We start from the raw sequence: 9444 nt of genomic DNA on the forward strand, positions 1-9444 counted from the left end.
ATTCAATCCATATAGTCCCATAGGATTTACTATAGGCTAACTTGGCAACTTGCTTTCATCTCTCCGACTCAAGGTGGTAGCTAGTTGTCCCTAAGTGGCTTCTAGCTTCGCAATGAATTGGGAGTGAGAGTAAAGGAGTTGTCAATCCACTTGGCGATCAGTTTCAATATTCTTAAGGGACCTCATTTGTAAAGACCCGAAAAATTAAAATGATTAAAATAATTAGAAAAATAAATAAATAAAATAACAGATAAATAAATAAAAGGAATGGCATTGGAAAAAGAAGAAGAAAAAATTAAAAATAAAGAAATTAAATTAAATTAAGATAAATTAAATAATTAAATAATTAGTTATTAAATTAAATATTTTTACATTGGATTTAAAAAAAAAAACTAATTAGAATGATATATATAAGTAAGTTATTATAATATATATATATATATATATATATATATATATATATATATATATAAAGTAAAGTTAAAGAAAGAAGAAGAAGAAAGAAGAAAGAAGAAGAAGAAACAAGAAGGAGAAGAAGTCAGATGGAGCGGGCAGCTACACCCCCCCCCTTGAAACTTCCTGCGTGCAGTGCGCAGCCACCTCCGTCTCCGTCTCTCTCTCTCTTTCTCTCAATTTCTCGGCAAGTTTGCGATGGATTGGGAAACGGAAGGTGCTATTGGAATCCTGGTTTCACTGCCGGCATTTCAACTGGAGCAGATTTTTCATGGGAATAGCATAGTTACTGCTCCTAGGGAAAGGTAATTTTTTCCCATTTTCTTAATTTAGTTGTTAATATGCAGTTAAATCGATGATCAGACACAACCACGGGGTCCTAGTCGTTGTCGTCGACAGTTTGGCGTAGGTAATTTTCCAATTGGGGTTTTCTAGGCCCTACTCCAAAGTGAGAGTAGGATTTGGGAAATTTGGCTATATTTAAGGGTATTATTATTTATTTAGGAATTATGACCATAGGAAATATTTAAATAATATTTTATTTAGGAATAATTTATTGGAACTAGAAATTTAATTTCAGGGTCCGGGTGAGCGCCGCATGCATCTTTTCGAGGTCCCTGTTGGCATAGTTCAAGAAACCAAGTAAGGGAAAAAATATATATTAAATTAGAATTTTTATGAATTTAATGGAAAAATAAATTGTGTTATATGTACGTGTATATGTTTCGGTATGAGTAAAATGCCAATTGTTTAAATTATATATTTTTTGAGTTTAGGGTTGTTTATTATATATGTATATGCGAAAATGAACTGATGAAAGTGGGAAATATTTTCAGGATAATTATGTAAGAAATGAAAGGTATTTTCAGTATATGAATATTAAATGTTGGTTGGCTTATTTTACAGGCAGTGTATGAATTTTATTGCTAAATTGTGTGGCATGAGTAAATAGAATGTTGTGTGGAAATATATGTTAAATGTATCAGATGCAGGTTAAATAAGTAATGTATTGTGAATAAAACATGACATGGACTATGTTTCTTGTGTGTGTTAATGCAACCATGTAAATAGCTGAAAGATGCTGGGTAAAACAGTTGAAAGATGCTGGGTAAATGTACGACAGTTGAAAGCCGGGTTAGTAGAACTAGCTCATTTCCATGTGGACTAACTGTAGCAGATTCTAGCACATTTCTACGTGGACTAACAAATAACGGCTAAAGAGCGACTGTAGTACAAAGGAATGAAACGAAAATGTTATGAAATGAAATGACATGGTATGACAATGTAATGAAATGAAATGTGAAATGTGAATGATACGAATAGGAAAGAGTCACTTAAAGTGAAATGCAATGCAATATTAAGCGATGAATATGAACAGATATGTATGATTGAATAATGATAGAAAGAATGATGTATTATGATATTAGAAGTATGTATGTACATAGAACATGTTACAATTGGGCGAGGCGTACCTTTCGCCTGAGGGCTTGCTTAGTAAGGCGCGTGCACTAGTAGTTACAGATGTGACAGTAGCCACATAACGTACTAGGGCAGAGGGAATCTACTTGTATGGGCGGGTAGATTTCCCTATCCTTAGGACCTTTGCCGGTAAACTTTTGTATGAACTATGTGAGTACGAGATCAATTTATTACTTGAGGGCTTACTAAGTAAGGTGAGTGCCCTAGTATGCTTTAGTTGTGACCTTTGGGTTGCCAAATGTATTAGAGTAGAGGGGTGCTTCTTGTATGGGCGGGTAATCACCCCTATCCTTGGGTAATCTCGTGGGTAAAATATCTTGCATGTGTTTGAATATGATCGGAAAATGATTTCAGAAATTATGTTAAGAATTTGCAAATGTTAAATATTATGTTGATTATAAACTTATGTTGGCCACACACTGCTTTAGTATATTGTTTCTTCCCTTATTGAGATGTGTCTCACCTGAATATGAATTTATCTTTTTCAGGATTTCCTCGAGATCGAGCTTTGAGAGCTCGAGGTTTTTATAGCATTATTTGGAAATAGAAAAAGAAAATGGTATATTTCAATGTTAATTTTTGGGAATGTAAATATTTATGTTTTATGCCTTTATGTTTTAAGGCTATTGAGTAAGGAATGATTGTGAAAATACTGAATTGTTTTGGAAGTTATGTAGATTTATGGAAATGGAGGTGATGGATGATTTAATATGGATTATAGTTGGAATTAGTAAACTCTGGTATATTGTTATATGAAGATTATATTTATATTTTCCGCTACGTATGATATGGATCATGAATATCAGGGATTTTATCAGGTATAATGCGTCGGACCCGGGTTTAAGGGTTTGGGGCATTACATTGTGGTATCAGAGCAATGTCCAGCCGGAAGTGTGATTTATTTCACATCGCCTGGATTTGGAAATGTTAGAGTATTAGGTTAGAGATGATTTATACCAGAGTATAGGAAACAATTAGGATAAGGATGCTAAATGGTTGGGTTAGGTTAGGTGTTGAGAAGTAGGTATGGTGTAGGGAAGCATAGGATTTTGTCTTATAGCTTGGAGGCGGAAATCCCTTGGCGGACTTCTATGATTTTCTAATTCATTCGAAAATCCATTGACGGTGATGTTTCTTAGCCGTGAGACTGGTCCTTATATGGAGAACTTGGATGTGTATTGGATTTAAAGTATATAATTGTGTTGTTGAGATTATGGTGTGGGATATGATAAATCGTAGAATTATGGGAATGAAAGATCGGGTAACAAATTTTGAGGACGAAATTTCTTAAGGAGGAGAGAATGTAAAGACCCGAAAAATTAAAATGATTAAAATAATTAAAAATAAATAAATAAAATAACAGATAAATAAATAAAAGGAATGGTGTTGGAAAAAGAAGAAAAAAAAATTAAAAATAAAGAAATTAAATTAAATTAAGATAAATTAAATAATTAAATAATTGGTTATTAAATTAAATATTTTTACATTGGATTAAAAAAAAAACTAATTAGAATGATATATATATAAGTAAGTTATTATAATATATATATAAAGTAAAGTTAAAGAAAGAAGAAGAAGAAAGAAGAAGAAGAAAGAAGAAGGAGAAGAAGTCAGATGGAGCAGGCGGCAACCCCCCCCGGAAACTTCCTGCGTGTAGCGCGCAACCACCTTCGTCTCTATCTTTCTCTCTCTCTCTCAATTTCTCAACAAGTTTGCAACGGATCGGGAAACGGAAGGTGCCGTTGGAATCCTAGTTCCGCTACTGACATTTCTACTGGAGCGAATTTTTCATGGGAACGACTTAGGTACTGCTCCTGGAGAAAGGTAATTTTTCCTCATTTTCTCAATTTCGCTGTTAATATGCGGTTAAATCGACGATTGGACACCACCATAGGGTCCTAGTCGTCGTCGTCATCATTTTGGCGTAGGTAATTTTCCAATTGGGGTTTTCTAAGCCCTACTCCAAAGTGAGAGTGAGATTTGGGAAATTTGGCTATATTTAAGGGTATTATTATTAATTAGGAATTATGGCCCTAGGAAATATTTAAATAATATTTTATTCAGGAATAATTTATTGGAACTAGGAATTTAATTTCAGGGTCCGGGTGAGCGCCGCAGGCATCTTTTCGGGGTCCCTGTTGGCGTAGTTCAAGAAACCAAGTAAGGGAAAAAATATATATTAAATCTGAATTTTTATGAATTTAATGGAAAAATAAATTGTGTTATATGTACGTGTATATGTTTCGGTATGAGTAAAATGTCAGCTGTTTAAATTATATTTTTTTCGAGTTTAGGGTTGTTTATTAGATATGTATATGCGAAAATGAACTGATGAAAGTGGGAAATATTTTCAGGATAATTATGTCAGAAATGAAAGGTATTTTCAATATATAAACATTAAATATTCGTTGGCTTATTTTACAGATAGTGTATGAATTTTATTGCTAAATTGTGTGGCATGAGTAAATAGAATGCTGTGTGGAAATATATGTTAAATGTATGAGATGCAGGTTAAGTAAGTAATGCATTGTGAATAAAATATGACATGGACTATGTTGCTTGTGTGTGTTAATGCAACCATGTAAACAACTAAAAGATGTTGGGTAAAACAGCTGAAAGATGCTGGGTAAATGTACAACAGCTGAAAGCCGGGTTAGTAGATCTAGCTTATTTCTATGTGGACTAACTGTAGCAGATTCTAGCGCATTTCTATGTGGACTAACAAATAACGGCTAAAGAGCGGTTGTAGTACAAAGGAATGAAATGAAAATGTTATGAAATGAAATGACAAGGAATGACAATATAATGAAATGAAATGTGAAACGTGAATGATACGAATGGGAAAGAGTCACTTAAAGTGAAATGCAATGAAATGTTAAGTTATGAATATGAACAGATCTGTATGATTGAATAATGATAGAAAGAATGATGTATTATGATATTAGAAGTATGTATGTACGTAGAACATGTTACGATTGGGCGAGGCGTACCTTTCGCCTGAGGGCTTGCTAAGTAAGGCGAGTGCACTAGTAGCTACAATTATGGCAGTAGCCACATAACGTACTAGGGCAGAGAGAACCTACTTGTATGGGCGGGTAGATTTCTCTATCCTTAGGGCCTTTTCCGGTAAACTTTTATATGAACTATGTGTGTACGAGATCAATTTATCACTTAAGGGTTTACTGAGTTAAGTGAGTGCCCTGGTATGCTTTAGTTGTGACCTTTGGGTTGCCAAATGTATCAGAGTAGAGGGGTGCTACTTGTATGGGTGGGTAATCACCCCTATCCTTGGGTAATCTCGTGGGTAAAATATCTTGCATGTGTTTGAATAAGATCAGAAAATGATTTCGGAAATTATGTTAAGAATTTGAAAATGTTAAATATTGTTTATTACAAACTCATGTTGGCCACACACTGCTTTAGTATATTGTTTCTTCCCTTATTGAGATGTGTCTCATCCGAATATGAATTTATCTTTTTGAGGATTTCCTCGAGATTGAGCTTTGAGAGCTCGAGGTTTTTATAACATTATTAGGAAATAGAAAAAGAAAATGTTATATTTCTATGTTAATTTTGGGGAATGTAAATATTTATATTTTATGCCTTTATGTTTTAAGGCTATTGAGTATGGAATGATTGTGAAAATATTGAATTGTTTTGGAAGTTATGTAGATTTATGGAAATGTAGGTGATGGATGATTTAATATGGATTATAGTTAGAATTAGTAAACTCTGGTATATTGTTATATGAAGATTATATTTATGTTTTTCGCTGCGTATGATATGGATCATGAATAACAGGGATTTTATCAAGTATAACGCGTCGGACCCGGGTTTAAGGATTTGGGGCGTTACATCAGTACTATCTCTTGAAATGTGTCATACTTGGGTTGCGAGGGAGACGACTGCTAGGTGGTTGAAAATCTGGGGGCTGAATCAGTATGACTTTGGGGATTTTGGTATGGTCGTAGAGGCAAAGCATTCGGGGCTTATGGAGGTATTTGGGCTTGAAAACCCAGAGCTTGCGACCTCCACAAGATGTTAGGATGTTGTGTCCACCCAGGGTTTTATGTGTTTGAATACGGGTCATTAAAGGGCTTATCATACTAGTTGTGGGTGGCCTTTACTTCCTTATGCCCAAGCTCAGGTGGGGAATGTGCATGTGGACAACTATAATATGTATGAGAAGGGTTAGAGCTGATTGCACATATCTCTGCACACGTCATTGTTTGCGGTCCTAGAGACAAAGCATTGATCCAGCTTTTTGGATATGGCATACAGAGTAGGAGCTAAGTCTTGGCTTATGGCTAACTCATAAACTCCCTTAGGTTTAGAAGTTGATGGATTAGGTAGTTTGTGGGTCGCAGCCATGTGTTACTGAGAGTTTTCAACCAAATTTTCAAAGAGAATTCAGGCCTCATTCTCGTGCTTAGTGAGGAAAGTACCTTTGCGTGACACATCAACAATGGACCTATATCTCTCAGCCAACACTTCATAGAAAGTTTGGACTAATTGCCACTTGGGGACCTGGTGATGTGAGCATTTACGAAGCAGGTCCCTAAAGTGCTCCCAAGTCTTGAAAAAGAGTTCCCCATCCATCTGTGAAAAACTTGTGATGGCTCTCCAAAGCTAGTTAGTCTTCCCAATTGGAAAGTACTTTTTAAGAAATTCATGTTGCATGGTGGCCCAGTTGGTCACCGAGTTCAGTTCTAAGGACGTCAGCCAATATTTGGCTTTATCCTTAAGAGAGAACGGGAAAAGCCTAAGATGGAGAGCATTATCACTGAAATTAGGGATGTGGATGGTGGAACAAATTTCCAAGAACTCATCTAGATGCAGATAAGGATTTTCAATAAAGTTCCCTTGAAAATTGGGTAGCATCGAGATGATCGAAGTCTTAATCTCAAATGTGCTGCCTAAATATCTAGAAGCCGGATGCAATATGGCAATGTGTATGCATTAGGTATAAAGTAGTCCCAAAAAGGCCGAAGATGTTTCTCTCCCACCACAGGTAGGTGGGGAGCATGGGGTTCTGAGATTTATTTAGCAGGAACTGAGGGGTTATCTTCGACCATGGCTTTCAGTTCAAACGTGTGGCGAACTGCATAATTTCCACTTTTTTATTTTTATTTTTTTATAATAAAATCAACAGCATAACTCTCAGCAGATCATAATCCTCCTGGACCCATGGGTACCAGGGATATATCATAACATTTAGCAGAAGCCTAAGTAGCAGGAAACACACAATCATATATATATATATATATATATATATATATATATATATATCATTATACCATACATCACAACATCAGAGTTACTACAACCACTGTATATATATACACAATACACAACCCAAAAATATGTCTTAGGGCCATTTCCACAAAATACATCCGACCCTATCAAAATACTCACCCTTCTACAAGGGCAGATTTACAGCTCTAGATCAACGGGGCTTTTCCCGCTCTCCTATCTGGGGCTCCTAAAAAGTTTATAAAATTTTGGGGTGAGACACCTCTCAGTAAGGGAAATAAACTAATACCAGTGTGTGGCAACATGAGTATTATGTGTCATATATATATATATATATATATATCATATAGACCATAATCAGTAATTGTTATATCAAATTTGGGAGAACATATATATCATCAAAACATGGCAGAACATACTGCATTTTTGTAAACACATTTCATCTCATATCATAATAATACAAAAACATTCCTAGTAGGTTAGCTAGTTGTTGTCATGTATTACCCCCATATGACTGGGTTGTGTGGCCCGAAGGCGGGACCTGACAATAGTTGGCCAACCATTGCCAAGTCAAAAGTATAGTTTGTAAGTCCGATGGGTCTTCCAGACCTGGTCCATACACCAGGGGCGCTTACACACTTCTTATAAACCACATTGACCATCCAATCTCACACCACTCTGTACAGCGGCGTTAACACAAATATCATGATCACGAAGACCATGGACACATAGCAACTGTACCGTGCAAGTGCTAGCTTAGACCAAGCCAACCAGGTTCTGATACCATATAACATATACTGAAACTGTGATACATGGATATTTCATATCATTAATTACCAAATCAATTATATCATTTTGCATATATATATATATATATATGTCATGAAAATTATCGGCCTGTACGCCGGTATTACACATTTTACCATAGCTTGGCCAGTACGCCGGCAAATCATAACACAGCCCGTACACTGGCAAATCATTTCCATAGCTTAGCCTGTACGCTAGCAAAAATTTCCACAGCTCAGCCTGTACGCTGGCAAATCATACACATAGCACGGCCCGTACGCAGGAAAATATATAAAAATCTCGATCCGTACTCCGATTTTCCATTATAAAAATTCGTATCATAATCACATTTTTAGAAAATAGTATTTCATAACATTTATACTCATGCCACACTAACAGGTTCACATATTCAACGTATCATCATTTTGACAGTGTTTTCCCAAATATAAATCATATATATATAAACATGTTTACTTTCCAGAAATCAAATGCTATATATATACATACATTTACTAAAAAAGAACTAGCTTAGTTTATCCCCGTACCTGATTCTTGAAAAGCCCCTAAGAAAATTTGTCCCACCTTAGGGTCTTTCTGGTCGAGTTGATGGTCAAAACCTGCAGGGTTTCGATTATCAGGAAATCTCAGGAACTCAACATAGTCACCCCGTGAGGTCTCTTAGTCGAACACTTCATTGAGACTCTCAGCATTTCTAAATTTCAGTTCTATCTCAGTATCTCGATGTGGTAGCTCTAGGGTGTCACTCGGTCGTGCACTTTGTCGAACCTTGAATTATAACCATAATACTGTTATGTTAAGCAATAGGGAAAAGGGGTGGTGTATTTTATTATTTGTACTGTACTTTTGTACTCAGTTATTCATGTTTATATGAAAACATATTGCATGATATATAGTAGCTCATTTGCCACACACTAGTAATAGCATATTTCTTCTTACTGAGCGTTGGCTCATCCTAGTGTTGAAACATTTTTCAGGTGATCTAGGTAGGCGAGCAAATCAAGCTCGCAAATAGAGGGGCGCCTGTAGTGCCCTGTCAACAAAGTGAGTACAGTGGAGGATTTTTGTATTTGCCCTAGTTAGCTTAGGGTAATTTGGGGATTCAGTGATATGTGTATATTTTGGGGGAAACATGTAGTACACTGGTATTGTGTGGTACTGTTTATATATATGTTCAAATGACAATGTCTATGTGATTTATGCTTCTCGCTGCTTAGGTTGATGATGTAGTATCAGAGTATGTTAATTATTACAGCATATATATATAACCCAGTTAATTAAGCAGGTCGCTACAATTTGGTATCAGAGCCTAGGTTTGCTAGGTTCTGTAGACTTTAGAGTGCAGTAGAAGCAATACCAGAGTATAGGAAAAAGGATTTGAGATTTGTTCTGTGTCTGGAAACAAGATTTCCGTAGTGGTTTCTATGCTTTTATTGGGGTGACGATTTCAGGAAA

General features: G+C 35.7%; 1 non-coding gene across 1 annotated transcript; it reads left to right on the plus strand.

The window, feature by feature from the left end:
* The first annotated feature begins 6457 nt into the window (after positions 1–6457).
* Positions 6458–6563, plus strand: LOC131147384 (small nucleolar RNA R71). Its single transcript, XR_009134769.1, has one exon. It is a non-coding gene; the product is annotated as a small nucleolar RNA R71 (small nucleolar RNA).
* The last annotated feature ends 2881 nt before the right edge of the window (positions 6564–9444 follow it).

The sequence above is a fragment of the Malania oleifera genome, chromosome 1 (assembly GCF_029873635.1).
Source record: "Malania oleifera isolate guangnan ecotype guangnan chromosome 1, ASM2987363v1, whole genome shotgun sequence".
Classification (NCBI taxonomy): domain Eukaryota; kingdom Viridiplantae; phylum Streptophyta; class Magnoliopsida; order Santalales; family Ximeniaceae; genus Malania; species Malania oleifera.